This window comes from Gopherus flavomarginatus, unplaced genomic scaffold, assembly GCF_025201925.1.
Source record: "Gopherus flavomarginatus isolate rGopFla2 unplaced genomic scaffold, rGopFla2.mat.asm mat_scaffold_55_arrow_ctg1, whole genome shotgun sequence".
Classification (NCBI taxonomy): domain Eukaryota; kingdom Metazoa; phylum Chordata; order Testudines; family Testudinidae; genus Gopherus; species Gopherus flavomarginatus.
In genome coordinates this window covers 316,551-331,199 of record NW_026115116.1, presented here as the reverse complement: position 1 = coordinate 331,199, position 14,649 = coordinate 316,551, and the positions used below count along the sequence as shown (strand labels likewise).

General features: G+C 51.9%; 1 protein-coding gene across 1 annotated transcript in view; it reads left to right on the top strand.

Annotated features, from left to right (window-relative positions):
- The window catches only part of LOC127042548 (zinc finger protein 560-like), a 357,221-nt gene that overhangs the window by 103,808 nt on the left and 238,764 nt on the right, over window positions 1-14,649 (top strand). The window lies entirely within an intron of this gene.

The window sequence follows — 14,649 nt, the reverse complement described above, 5'->3', positions numbered from 1 at the left end:
CTCCTTTCTGGCCGAGATGGTGGACTGTGGTGAGTCTGGGAGTTGCCTGTAAGCCATAAGTGGACGTAGTGCAGTGAAAACTGCTGCTCCATTCTGGCCGACCTGGGGGCGCCACGGATGACTTGGGAGTGGGGGAAGGGCGCTGGCTGTGAGCAAATGGGATCCAGGAAGCCCCAGCCTGCCCCTCCAGGGGCCGAGTCTTCTTCTCTCCTGCCATGGGGAGCCCGACCTTAAGCCTGCCCAGCATGTGCAGCAGCTCGAGCATTAAGCCTTCCTGTGTGCATAACTGAACTACGCCCTAGTGTAATAAGGTGTAAAGTTTAGATTGTGAATTTATCTTTAATTTCCATGGTAATTTACTTTGATCTTTTATTCCTACCACTTATAATCCTTAAAACTCCATCTTTCTGTAGTTAATAAATCTGTTTTATGCTCTACTTAAACTGGTGTATTTTGCTTGAAGTTCTTGGGAAATCTCAGCTCCATTACAAGGCTGGTTCATGTACTATTCACAGTGAGGGAGGGGTGGACCCTGTGTAATAAACTCAAACTGATCAGGCTTCTGATTAAGGCAAGATGGTATGATCCAGGGGTGCAAGGCTGCAGAGCTGTAGGGGGGGCGACTTTCTATCATTAGTGTTATGAGTGGCTGCAGAAGCATTCATGTAATTCAGTTGGCTGTGTCCCTACCTACGGATGTCTGTGTAAGTGCAATATCTGCCAGAGATTCACAGCTTGTCTCAGCATCACATGTGTGAGAGGGAGCCCAGGTGGTGGGACAAAGGGCTCAGGGGTCCCACTGTTCAGTTGCATCCCATAGATCCCATCACAGACTTTCAACAACCACAGCGGGTGCTCACTGAGACAGAGAGAGAGATGCCAAAATAGTGATATCCAGTGCCAGCAGACATCAAACTATCAGAAATTCTGTGAACAGAGAAGACCCTGCTAGTGGAAAATGGCTTGTGAGGTATCATTAGAAAACGCATAACCTACTGAATATTATCCTCCTGTTAAAATGTGTAGTAACACTGTATGTAAAATTGTGAGATTTTACAGTATATTACTGAAAAAGTTACAGTTCTGGGGAACACCCACAGACCAGTTCCTCAGAGACAGCAAGGCAAACAGCTGGTCAAACAGTCATTCTCCTGCAGGGGGAAGGTGTGAAGACATTAAGGGCTGGTCTACACTACGGGGGGAAATCGATCTTAGATACGCAAATTCAGCTACGTGAATAACGTAACTGAAGTCGAATATCTAAGATCGGATTACTCACCCATCCTCACCGCGCGGGATCGATGTCCGCGGCTCCCCCTGTCAAATCAGCAACTCTGTTGGGGTTGGTGTTGTTCCGGAATTGATATAAGCGCGTTCGGGGATCGATATATGGTGTCTAGATGAGACGCCATATATAGATCCCCGAGCAATCGATTTTAACCCGCCGATACAGTGGGTAGTCTAGATGTAGCCTTACATTCCATCACAGGGACCTATTGAGGCTGTTGTGGAAAACGACCACAGGATTAATATTTGAATCAGCTCAGCCTGAGGCTCTTTTCTTGGTTACAAGCACGCAGGGGGCGACAGCTATTGGAATACTGTTCCTGAGCTAAAAATCACACAAGCCTTTTACAGCTTAAAACCACAAACAATGACACATACGTTGCACGTTAATTTTCTTATTTGGAATATACTGCAAAATATGATGCAGGTCAAAAGCAAGCTGAACAATCAGTTTTCCATATTTGGCCTTTCCTGTTATTTTTATTACACCTGGTGATATGGGAGCAAGACTCTCCATGTCTCAAGAAATGTCACTACCAACCTAGGCCATTTTCACATGCTGGGGTGCAATCCAGATCGGCGAGGAGTTGTGTCATCTGTAATCCTGGGTGAGATTCAGTGTTCTGCTGCTGGAGCTCCCCTGTCTGGATACTCCCAGCCAGCGTTCAAGGACGCACTGAGTGTCTGTATGATAAGTAACCCTGGACTGGCAGCTCTGACTCCAGCCGCCTGCTTGTTACACCCCAAGCACATTCTGGTTTGGGTAGAGAAGGCTCAGGGTTTGAGAGAAGGCTGGGGGTAGGAAGCTTCTGTTCATTATGCTGGACCTAACCCCAGTTTTACTTGAGTAAAGAGGAGATATTTGACATTGTGTGATGCTGCTCCTGTGCTCTGTTCCCAAAGTGTTCTGCAGCAGAGGAGGGTCTCTGGTAGTATGTATGTTACTGGCCTATTGGGGTGATGCTGAAACAGGACAGGGTACAGATGGCATTGTGGGGGTGGCATGAACCTTCACTCTTCATTTCCCCTTCCAAGAACAGAAGGGACAGGAATCCTTACCCAGCAAGACCATCGTCTCATAGTTCCCCTGCATGACATCTCTGTAGAGGGCTCTCTGAGTGGGGTCCAGCAGAGTCCCCTCTTCCCTGGAGAAATACACAGCCACCTCCTCGAAGGTCACCGGCCCCTGAAAGAGCAGGAGTCCAATACTCAGTACCTGCTGACCCACTCACAACCCCACTATTCACGGAACAGCAGCACCAGGGAAATGGAAGCTCCGGGAGGCACATGTTAACAGAGTCCCACCCCACCTTGCTTACAGCAGCCAGGAGGCATCAGAGGGTAGAAAGAGAGAACCTTTGTGTCTCCCATCTGACAGACAGAAGCAGGGTCTTCACATTTATCACATAGCTACTAGCCAGAGCTTAATATAGGAGATGGGGCTGTCTCTGGACCCTGATAGTGGCTCCCTGGTAGGAATCCAAGCACTCTCCAAATAAAATATATGGAAGAAAGGGGAAGTCAATCATAAAGAATAGAAGTTAGAAGGTCAGAATTGTAGTGCCCATTAACAAAGGTTTAGAGAAAATAGAGCCTATCAAACTAACGGGATATCCTTATTGGATGAGATCAAAAGTTTGGTTGCAGCTAATAGTATTGATGTAATATACCTAAACTTCCGTAAGGGACATGACTTGATTAGCACAATATTTTTACTAAAAAAAACTAGAATGATACAAAATAAACACGGCATACATTAAATAGATTAAAAACTCTGATAGTAAATGGGGAACCATGATCGAGTGGATTTCTTTCTAGCAGGATCCTGCAGGGATTGGTTCTTGGCCCTGTGCTATTTAACATTCTTATCCATGACTTAGAAGAGAGTAAAAAATCATCACTGATAAAGTTTACAGTTGCCACAAAGATTGGGGTTGGTGGTAATTAATGAAATGTCAGTAGATTCAGGCTCCATCGCTGAGAGTCTGGGAAGTTGTCCCAGCCCTGGCTGGAGGGTTATTTCCTGTTCCACAAAGAGGGGAAGTTCCATTCCCAACTCCTGTGCCTTGAAATTAGGACCTATCTGACACTACACCCCCATATTCATCATAGTGGTATGATTATAATATGATTAGGACATAATTATGATCTATTTTGTAGAAGATGCATCATGTGTGGTGTCACTGGAAAAGTTCTGATTTGCTGAATATGATTATCCTATTTGTGTGCACATATCATGTTCGTATCTGAAGTTATGGATATTGACTCTGGATCTGTATTTCAAATGTGCTTACTCTGGGTAACACCCACAATGAGCCTTTCAGGTACAACAATGAAGAAGCCAGACAGTGCTGATGGCTCAACAAAGACAATGGACTGTGGAAGAGCTTAGCCTTCCTGTGAATGTTTCAGCCAGCCTATGAGTCATGGCTACTATGACTCAGCAGGGCCTGTGACCAGACCACATGACACTAAACTCTATTTTAGTACCTGTATTTTTCCACAAACTGGACTAGGAACTGAGTTTGGAACAAAAGGTTCCCACCATATGGAAAAGCTACATAAGGTGGGGTGTGACATCATCTCTTGGCCTCATTCTCCACACAAGAGAACTTCTGGAAACACCTGAGAAACAAAAACGGATGTGGGGGAAGTGCTGCTCCCAGGATCAAGAGATTTCTAGCTTGTGTATGGAAACTTGGGGGACTGCTTGTACCATCAGTCAGGGTGAGAAATTGCTAATTCAAATTCTATCCATCTAGTATGTTAGGCTTAGTCTGAGTTTTGGTTATTTGCTAAATAATCTGCTTTGATCTGTTTGTTATCACTTATAATCACTTAATCTATCTTTCTGCAGTTAATAAACTTGTTTGATGCTTTATCTTAACCAGCGTATTTTGAGTGAAGTGTCTGGGGAAAATCTCAGCTTGTTGTGCACATCTGTCCCATATTGAGGGGAAGGGGAACTACATTAATGAGCTTGTATTATAGAGATCCCTGTGCACTATAAGATGGTATCATTCTGGATTTATACTACAGCAAGTGTGCAAGGTTGGGGAGTGGGAAATTGGCTCTTGTCTTCTATCTGTCCTTGAGTGGCTTAGGTAACACACTCAGGTAGCTTAGTTGGCTGCATGGCGCCACCTGCTGTTGTGTTGGGTGATAACAGGCCCTGGAGAGGCTGGCGAAATCTCCAGCAAAGCAGTGTGAGAAGGGCCAGCCCAGCGTGAGGGTTAGAGGACACAGCAGTTCCCAGAAGCTCCACAAACTGCCTCCTGGGGGTGACAACCCATCACGCCCTACACTACACAAGTCTCAGCAGGTTTGTCACATGCTGTCCCCTCCCTTTCTCCACCCGAGATATTTCCTGCTTCCCACCATCTCTAGCAATTCCCACCCTCTTATGCATTTACTGCTCCTCAACCTCCAAGCAGAGCCCGCCACCCTGATAATCTCTTATCAAGTTGGGCACTTGAGAATTTGCTGGTTTTCTCCTGAGGTGCAATTCATGAGTGGCTGTCTAGCAGCACTCAATACTGTGTAGCTGGGAGTGAGTTACATGCTGGAGACTGTGTGTTAATTGGCCAAGAGGGGCTGTTCTCGCGGGAAAACAGTGGAAAAGGCACCCCATGCTGGAGGACTGAGGTACAGCTATTTAACAGTCCAGATTGTACTCTGGGTAACATCACAGACACTCATTATGACAGAGCCTCTTACAACACAGAGAAAGTAAATCCATGTCCCAGAAATCGAAGACTCCAGACAGAGGGCAAGTGTCCCTGGCACTGCTTCTTGCTGACAGAGAGGTTCAGAGACAGTGCGAGAATCCTGGGGAAGCTGGGAACAGGAAGCATGGGCTGGCGGGGTTCGGTGGAGAAAGGGAACAGGAAGGGCAGGGATATTACTGAATCCAGGATCTCAGCAGTACTAGATGACAGGATAGCACATAGTGCAGCCCATTGGAAAACACAATCCCAACTATACATACAAAATGATGGGGTCTAAATTAGTTGTTTCCACTCAAGGGAGTGATCTTGATGTCACTGTGGATAGTTCTCTGAAAACATCCACTCAATGTGCAGCAGCAGTGAAAAAAAGTGAACAATGTAGGAAATAATTAAGAAAGTGATAGATATGACAGAATATCTCATAGATCATATTTGTAAAAACAGCAAATAAATCCATGATACACCCACATCTTGAATACTGCATGCACATGTCACCCCATCTCAAAAATAGAAATATTGGAATTGGAAAAGGTTCAGAAAAGGGCAAGAAAAATGATTAGGGGTATGGGACAGTTATGCCAGACCTAACCCCCAGTTTCACTTGAGCAAACAGGAGATATTTGACACTGTGCAATACGGCTCCTGTGCTCTGTTCCCAAAGTGTTCTGCAGCAGAGGAGGGTCTCTGGTATTATGTGTGTCACTGGCCTATTGGGGTGATGCTGAAACAGGACAGGGTACAGATGGCATTGTGGGGGTGGCGTGAACCTTCACTCTTCATTTCCCCTTCCAAGAACAGAAGGGACAGGAACCCTTACCCAGCGAGGTCACAGTCTCATAGTTCTCCTGCATGACATCCCAGTAGAGGGCTCTCTGAGTGGGGTCCAGCAGAGCCCACTCTTCCCTGGTGAAATACATAGCCATCTCCTTGAAGGTCACCAGCCCCTGAAAGAGTAAGAGTCCAACACTAAGGACTTGCTGCCCCACTCACAGCCCCACTATTTGTGGCAGAGAAGAGCGAATCAAATGGAAGCTCTGGGTGGATCATAGTCAGGAGAGTCCCACCTCGACCTGGCTCAGAGTATCCAGCAAATGCCAGGGTGAGGGGATGAAGAGACAGCCCCTTATCTCTCCCAGCATATCCATCACCCCCCTACTAGCCACTGACTGATACAGGAGATGGAGCCCCTAGCAGGGTCCAGGGAGAGCTCGCTGGTAGGATGCCCAACACCCTCCTCATTGTGAGGAGTGGGATATGAAGGAAGAGGCAGCTCCAATAAGCCTGACTCATGGGTGTCCCCTTTATATCTCACAGCAGCTGATGGTTAATGAGGTCAGGCTCCAGCACTAGGAGTCTGGTCAGTTTGACTAGCTCCATGTAGGTGGGTTATTTTCTCTCTTCACAAATTAGGGCATTTCCACCTCCAAACCTCCTGGGTCTGTTCCTAGAATCTAGGCCACTTAGTAAATAACTCCCAGCAGGTCTGCCACACCCTGGTCTCCTCTTTTCCCCACGCTGTGAATTTCCTGCCCCGCTCCAACCTCCAAACCAGACTCTGCAAACCTTCCCACCTCTGGTGTATTTGCTCTCCCTTTCCTCCAGCAAGAACCCACCAGCAACCTCCCGATAATCTCTACCTGGACTGACTCAACTGCAGCCATTTCTCTTCCCTGTCCCACGCCAGGCTGGGATGAGCTGGAGCAAAACATTCTGCAGCCTGTCTGGGGGAGAAGGGCAGTTGTGGGCATTTCAGAACCGGTTTTAGTTAATTTCACATCACAATTCCCCCAGGCCCTTTCCCTGCAGACAGACACCCTAGATTCTGTCATGCTGGGAAATGCTCAATCTGTTTATTACAATTTAGACCTGGCCCCTCCTGCCAGGCTAAGTCCACAGACACATTTTTAACCTCCCTTCTCTCTCCCCTCACCCCTTCTCTGAACACAAGGCTAGAAAAGAGCAGAACCAAAGGAGTCACTGTGGGGGATTCCCTCAGACACTGACCCCACGGCAGCCACACCCCAGCAGGGGGAATATGGAGTCAGGAACTGGCTTTTGCTCTGTCTGATCCTTGTTTTGTTCACTGGAAAGTGGTTCTGCCCCAGGATGCAGCAATACATGTGTCTGGGTGGACTAGAGACCTGGAAATCTCTCCCCCACATTCATTTCTCCAACTGCCCCTTTCAGCCTCTCCTTCCCCTGTCCTCTCTCCCTGCCCCTGTGGCTGGGACAGTCCCATTCCTGGGGGCTTTGCTCTCCCATGGCTGGATTTCCTCCTGGCAACCGCTAATGGGAGGAGAAATGAGGTGGTGTTGTTTGTGCAGAGTCACTTTCTTGCCAGACCCTAGGACATTCCCTGAGGTCTTTCAGTTACCTGGAGACTCTGGCTCAGAATTTGGTAGTAACAGGGCCCAGGACTGCCCTAGGGGGCTAGGACCAGCTGCAGAAAGTCATCCCCTGGTCCGGGCAGAGAAGAAGCTTTAATTAAGGTCACTTCCCAGCACAGAGCCCCACTGGGGGAGCAGCAGCTGCCAAGCCTGGTCTCCCAGATCACAATGGAGGCTGCAGCATCTGACCCAGGAAGCTGAACCCCAATATCCTGAGCAGAGAGGGACAGAGTGTATGAGCAGCTTCCCTCCTTTAGCTCTCTGGGGAGAGCAGCTAATGGGAGCCCCTCCTCACAGGGAGAATGGCTGATCTCATTTGACCCACTGTCCATCTGGAATCACTCCTTGTCTTTCCATACAGTGACTCTGGATTAACAACGGTCTCAATGACACCGGATTTCAGAAAGAATGAGTTCAGAACGCTGTGGAAAAGACCATCGTGTGGCAGTGCTGACTCCCTTCCCACCTCCCTCACCCCCGCAGATCTAGGACAAGGACTGGGGGCAAAAATTTTCCAAACGGAACCGAAAGTTCCTGCAGTTTTCAAAAGAGGAGAAAAGTAAATTCTGTGATTTCACACTAACAGTATTTGCTAAGTGGACAGAAAGTTATCACAGTGACAGGGCACATGACTGGGGAATGGACTTAGTGACCTGGTGACTAGGAGCCAGGACTCTGGTACAAGTTGACCAGAGAGAAGGATCATGGTTAGCAGCAGCCCCCAGACACCCCCTAGTACCCAGAGCCCAGACCCCCCAGCCAGGGGCCCCAGACACCCCCCAGCCAGGATCCCATCAGATATTCCCTGGGACGCAGCCCCCAGAGTCCCTGGCCAGGGACCCCAGATACCCCTCAAAGCCCCACCGGCCAGAGAACCCCCACCACACCATGATTGCCAGGTTGGGAATCCCAAAGGGTTCCCCCCACCAAGAGCCCCCAGCAGCCAGGGACCCCCTCAAGGGACCCACCCCCACACTGGGAACTCAGTCCCTCACTGCCTGCCTAGGAACTTCCCCACCCTCCAGAACGATCTACCCTGACATTTGCCTGGGACCCCCTCCTCTGCCCAGTGTGACCCCCTGATGCTTTACAGTGCGACCCATCACCCTCACCTAGTGCCAGGGATCCCCTCCCCCAGCTCTGTGCACTGGGCATGGCAACAAAACCAGGAACCGGCGGGGGAAGCACAGACAGAGCCCCTGGCACAGAACCAGGCTCCCTCTAACCCTCTGTCCCGCCTCCCCAAGAGACACCCACCCCAATGTTCTGCAGCCACCAGGCCCCCAGCGATACCCACCTCCAGGACCCATAGCCTCAGGGATGGGCACATCAGAACCACCACCCCCGAAAACCCCAAACCGCCACAACCCACCAACCTGACTAGGGTACCCCCTGCCCAGCCACCCAGAGGCCTCCCCCTACCACAATGCCCCTTCAGCTGCAATCTCCCCACACAGACACCTTCCCTGCCCCTGCAAGTGTTACCTCACAGAGTGTGAGAAGTGGCTAGAAAGTTAACACCACCTCCTGCTGGCCAGTCACACAGGCAGAGGGAGCCTGGGGAGTGCTTCTTTCACAGGAGAATGGAAGGCCTGGAGGGCAAGAAAGATCCACGGGCTGTCACTAGCAAATAATGGCCACCATGGATCCACCCCAGAGACGGCTGCATCTTAGCACATTGGGAAACAACCCATCATATTCAATTAGAAATAAAACAACTAGAGAGAAGTGGGGCAAATGTTTGGGTTATTTTATATCAATCTTTGAGACACGCAGATAGAACCCTGTCACAAACGACATTTGATAACATGAGAGAAAACCACCAAGATCGGAGGGGATTTGATGTTGCTATTAAATAACTAGTGGAAAAGGGGGACTGTTGGACTGGATTTTATATCACTGTCCAATACATAAACAGAATGTGATGGTCCCCCCCGGCCACGGGGCAACCATTCACGTGAGCAGCTCAGAGCCCTTTGAGGAGCTGATTTAAGGGCGGGGGGGAGCTGGAAGGCTCCCTGGACAATGGAAGGGGGCCGCAGGGGAATGAGGATCTGGGCAGTCTCCATGGGGGATGTGCTCCTCCCTTCCCTTCCCTGCCCGGGCAGAGAACGGGAACCTCATCCCATCCCACTCCAGTGGGAGCCGTGTTCTGGGGAATGACCCAGGGCAACAATTTCCCACCCAAACAAGGACAAATCGCTGCAGATAAAATGGGTGGGAAAATCCACCCCCCATCGGAGAGATTTTAAATTGACATTTGAGAAGTATGGAGAGAAAAGGGAAAATCAGAGGCAATTAGAGAGCTGATCATTGGTGGGGGGGGAAAGGAGAAACTCCCTGGATTTTATAGCCACGTGTGATAATGAGAGAGAAAAGGGGAAATCTTGAGAGAATGTGTGTGTGGGAGGAAGTGGCAAAAACAGGGACAGGATCCAGTTAACTCACCTCCCTCCCACCCCGGGAATGTCCTGGCTGCACAGAGACAGATCTACACCCCCACCCCAGTGACCTCCCCCACCTGCAACTCCGGCTTCTCCTCCCCCCTCGACACCTCCGCCCTCACACCAAAGGGGGGGGCTCTGCCAGCGCCTCCCCCTGAGCTCAACTCCTGCTCCTCCCCCCAGCCCGGATTGTGCCCTTTAGCCCCCCACGAACCCTGCCTCCAGCTGCCTGATCCCCCCCGCCCATCAATTTCCTGCTCTGCGCCCGCCCCTCCCACGCTCCCTGTCACTCCCCCGCCCCGCTCCAGCCCCGCCCCCAGCGCCCGGCGGAACGTTACGGCTGGTCCGGGCAGGGGGAAGGGCAGCGGCTTCAGCGGCTGTTACTGGGCATGCGCAGTGCCCGGGAGTAGCACATTGCAATGGGGAGGGATTTAATACACCGCCCACCCCCGCCTGGCCCGGGGTCCGCCCCTCCCCCCCACACGACGGCCGTGCCCCGGCCCCCGCATCCCAGCGGGGCGGGCGGGCGGATCCTCCTGCAGCTCCACTGGGGCCAAGGCGCCTTCAAGGCTTCTCCCAGGCTCCCTGGGGCAGAGTCACTTTCCTGCCCCCCAGCGCCTCTCATTCCCCGGGGGCTCCGGGTCACAATGTCCCACCGCCCTTCCCCCGCCTGCAGCTCCGGCTTCTCCCCTCCCGCCCCCGCCAGCCACACCAAGGGGAACCCCCGGGCCCCAGTCTCTGTCCCCACCTGGATCCCAGCGGGGCCGGGGGTAGATCCTGGCTGCAGCTGAGAACAGCGGCTCCGCTGCGGCTCGGGCAGCTCCAGCGCTGCTGGCAGCAGTGGAGAACCAGGAAGCAGCTGTTCAGCCGGGGCTCTGCGTCACAATGTGCCAGAGCACCGCCCCCAGGAGCTGCCCCGCCCCCGGGCTGTGCCAGAGCCCCGCCCCCAGGAGCTGCCCTGCCCGTGGGCTGTGCCAGAACCCCGCCCCCAGGAGCTGCCCTGCCCATGGGCTGTGCCAGAGCCCCGCCCCCAGGAGCTGCTCCTCCCCCGCTCCGTGCTGGAGCCCCGCCCCCAGGAGATGCCCCGCCCCTGCTCTGTGCTGGAGCCCCGCCCCGAGGAGCTGCCCCGCCCCCGAGCTGAGCCAGAGCCCCGCCCCCAGGAGCTGCCCGCACCTGGGATGTGTCAGAGCCCCGCCCCCTGGAATTTCCCCATGTTGGGTCTCTGAGCTTTGTTCTCCTGCCGCCTTCTTCCCAGCACCCCCTGCTCCCTTCCTGTGTCTGCAAACATCCCCCCTCCCCCGGGGCCGGCTGCAGTGCTCGCTGAGGTTGACTCCAGTGGCTGAAGTTGCCTCCATTTCTGCTTCACCTGGAGGGGGAGAGACAAAGAGAGGAGATGGTCCCAGGGTGTGAAACCAGAATCAGGGGGCAAGGAAAGAAGGACTGTTTGGAAAGGTGGGTTTTTTTTGTGGGTGGGGGTGAGCCAGAGGGATTCAGAAGAAGTTGGGCAGCAGAGGCTCAGGGAAATTGAGGGGAACCTCCTGGGTGTCTCAGCGTTGTCCAGGGTTTGTACAGCACCTTGCATAATATGGGGTCTGATCTCAGTCATGGTCTGTGCAGCACCTGGGAGCCCTGATGTCTGTTTCCTGATCACAGGCTCTGGGAATGGAGAGAGGGAAACCTCAGCACCTGAAGGTTAGTGCAGCCCTGTGTGCAACCCCTGCTAGGGTGATCCGACAGCAAATGTGAAAAATTGGGATGGGGGTGGGGTTAATAGGCACCTATATACGAAAAAGACCCAAAAATCGGGACATCTAGTCATGCTAGTCCCTGCTGTTCTCATAAGGGGTCGGCTTAGAGAGGGTTTGGCTACACTTGCAGCTGTCCAGCGCTGGGAGTTAAAGCTGTCTTCCTACAGCTGTTTAGGGAAAGCGCTGCAGTGTGGACACACTGACAGCTACCAGCACTCTGTCATGGCCACATTTGCAGCGCTGTTGGGAGTGGTGCATTATGGGCAGCTATCCCAGCATTCAAGTGGCTGCAAAGTGCTTTTCAAAAGAGGAGGGTGGGGTGGAGTGTGACACGGAGCGTGGGGGAGACAGAGCGAGTGGATTTTTGGAGCTGACACTGTGTCAGCTCCCTGCCTGGCAAGTTCAAGCCTCCTCCCCCACCCCTCTCTCATTCACTAAATGCAAATAGCCGCCTTTGTTTTTTTCCTCACAGACCAGATAAGCCGCTGATCCAAAACAGACCCCCCCTACCCCGTGCCCACCCGGCTGCTTCTCTCCTCAAGCAAACACCAGCTGTGGGTGTTCCAAAGGGATCCCCCTGCCTCTGCTCATTCACTGCAAACAGTAACTGTGTTTGGTTTTTAGATAAGCAGCTCCGGGAGCCTTCAGCTCACAGCAAAGCAAACAGAGGCATCACACCAAAACAAAGAGCGTTATCTGTACTTAAAAGCATTATGGGAAGGTTCCGGAGGTCAGTGACAGCGTAGTAAGATTAATCACTGTTTACACTGACACCCCAGCGCTGCATCACCAGCTCTGTTCTCTTTATTCCTCTGGTCGAGGTGGAGCACATGCAGCACTGTAGCCAGGGAGATACAGCGCTGTATGTGCCTTGCCAGTGTGGACGGGGAGTAAGTTACAGTGCTGTAAAGCCACCACCTGCACTGTAACTCTCCAGTGTAGCCAAGGCCTGAGTTGTAGTAATAATAGCAGCCAAGAATCCGGTGGCACCTTCTAGACTAACAGACGTATTGGAGCATGAGCTGTCGTGGGTGAACACCCACTTCGTCAGATGCAACAATAGTCCCATATGGGCTAGTGGTCAGGATTCCTGGTTTTCACCCAGGTGGCCTGGGTTCAACTTCTGGTGTGGGAAGAGTGCAGAGCTTTTGCCCAGAGTGGAGGCAGGAAATGAACAGGAAGGAATCCTGCCAGCAGTGGAGTTAGACAGTGTAGGGAGGGGACCCCAGAAGTGGGGGTGGGGCAGTGGTTTGGGGGGAGATGAGGGAAGGATCCCAGCAGTGCGGGAAGTTGACACCTGGAGAGCACAGGCCTGGAATGGGGACCTGGAAGAGTGAATGTGTCCCTCTAAACCCATCAACTGCAGACTAGGCAGGCTTGGAAGAATTGTGTATTTGTTAGTAAATGTCAATTTCTGTGTAAACACACAACCCAATGGCAAAATATTTCCATCAATAATCATCAAAATTGACAGATGGGCAAAGTAAGAAACATGCTGCTTGAGAACTTATCATGTTGTAGGAGCAGCAGTGATCTGTATGCTCTGTATAACCTGTATGCTCAAAAGGTCTGTTAAACTGCCCCAGCTTGTGTCCTTTCCCGCTTTGAATGCCTGTGAAGTGGCTTTCCCACTCTCCTTTGTACCTCCAGTGAATGCCCTTCACCCGGCCCATCTGGCCAGTGGTTCGCTGTGTTACATTCTATTGCACCTCAGGGAGACTGATCTTCATCGCACCGTCCATCGCTGCGCTGTGGGACACTTACCTTAAAGGATCCTGACATCTCCACTGCCAGGCCTGTCCTGGGAGCGTGAGTATGAGTGTGACACCCTCTCCCATCCCTTCTTTTGAGCTTAGCTATCAAGCTAATAAATGTGCTGCTTTCTGCCAAACTCTGGGGGGGAGGGGCATTATTAGTCCTCTCTAAGCTTACTAACTGACCCAATTTTGGGTAACACAAGCAACATTGTTTGATCTGTTATTGTACCAAAGGGGGAGATGGTTGTCTATAAATGAGGGTGAACACTAAATGCCTCTGATGAGAATGGGATTTGAACCCATGCAGGCAGAGCATAATGGGGTAGCAGTCCATCACCTTAACCACTCGGTCACCTCATCTGAGCTGTCAAAAAACGGACAGGAGGAGAAATCTAAGGCCGGCAGAGATAGGGACACTAAGGAGTTTTTAAATACTAAGCGAAAGCAGGGTCTGAATGAGCTCCCCTCTCTCACCTAGTGAGGAGCTGGGGAAAGACTTCCGGAACAGACCGTGTTTGCATAGACACACCTACTCTGCCTAGCTATGCAGCATGATGGGGCCGCTTCCCCAAAATGACGAGTTTGGGATGGTCTTGGGTTACAAATGACTTTAGGATTGAGTGGAATGAAATGTTATTCTCCTTCCTGTATGAGTGAAGGGCAGCAGAACATACCTAGTCCGTCCTGATGGAGGGGTAGGTGAGTGAGGAATAGCTTTTATTGGACTGCAGAGAAGTGATTGAGGACGTCACCCTAAACCAGTGGTCCCCAAACATTTCACATTGTGCCCTCTTAGCCATGACTGTGGCCCCTCGGAAGCCACGGTCAAGAACCGGGGCTGGGAGGAGTGGGGCTGTTGCTTGCTGGGGTGAGGGGTGCGGACAGGGGTAAAGGGGTCGACGCCGGGCTGGGAGCCAGAGTCTCAGGCTGAGAGTGGGGTTGGGGAAGAGCTGTGGCAGAGTGGTGCTCCCTCCCTGCCCTCTATGTGGGCTGGCTCAGGTCCTGAGGTGCCCCCATGAATGTTCCTCTGTGTCCCCCTAGGAGTCGCACCCCACATTATGGGGACCACTGAACCCTACTCGCTAAGCCGGGGCTAGTGATGCCAAACCCCCGGGAAAGGGAGAACAAGTGTGGGGCCCCCAGCACCAGAACCATGCCCCTACCTTCTGTCTGTGGCTCTACCCCCTTCCACCCATGGCCCCATCCACTGTCACTTCTGTTCCACCCCTTCCCCCACCAGCCCCACCCTATCACTCCTTTACCCCTGCCTCGCTGTGGCCCTGAGACCAGAGAAGCTT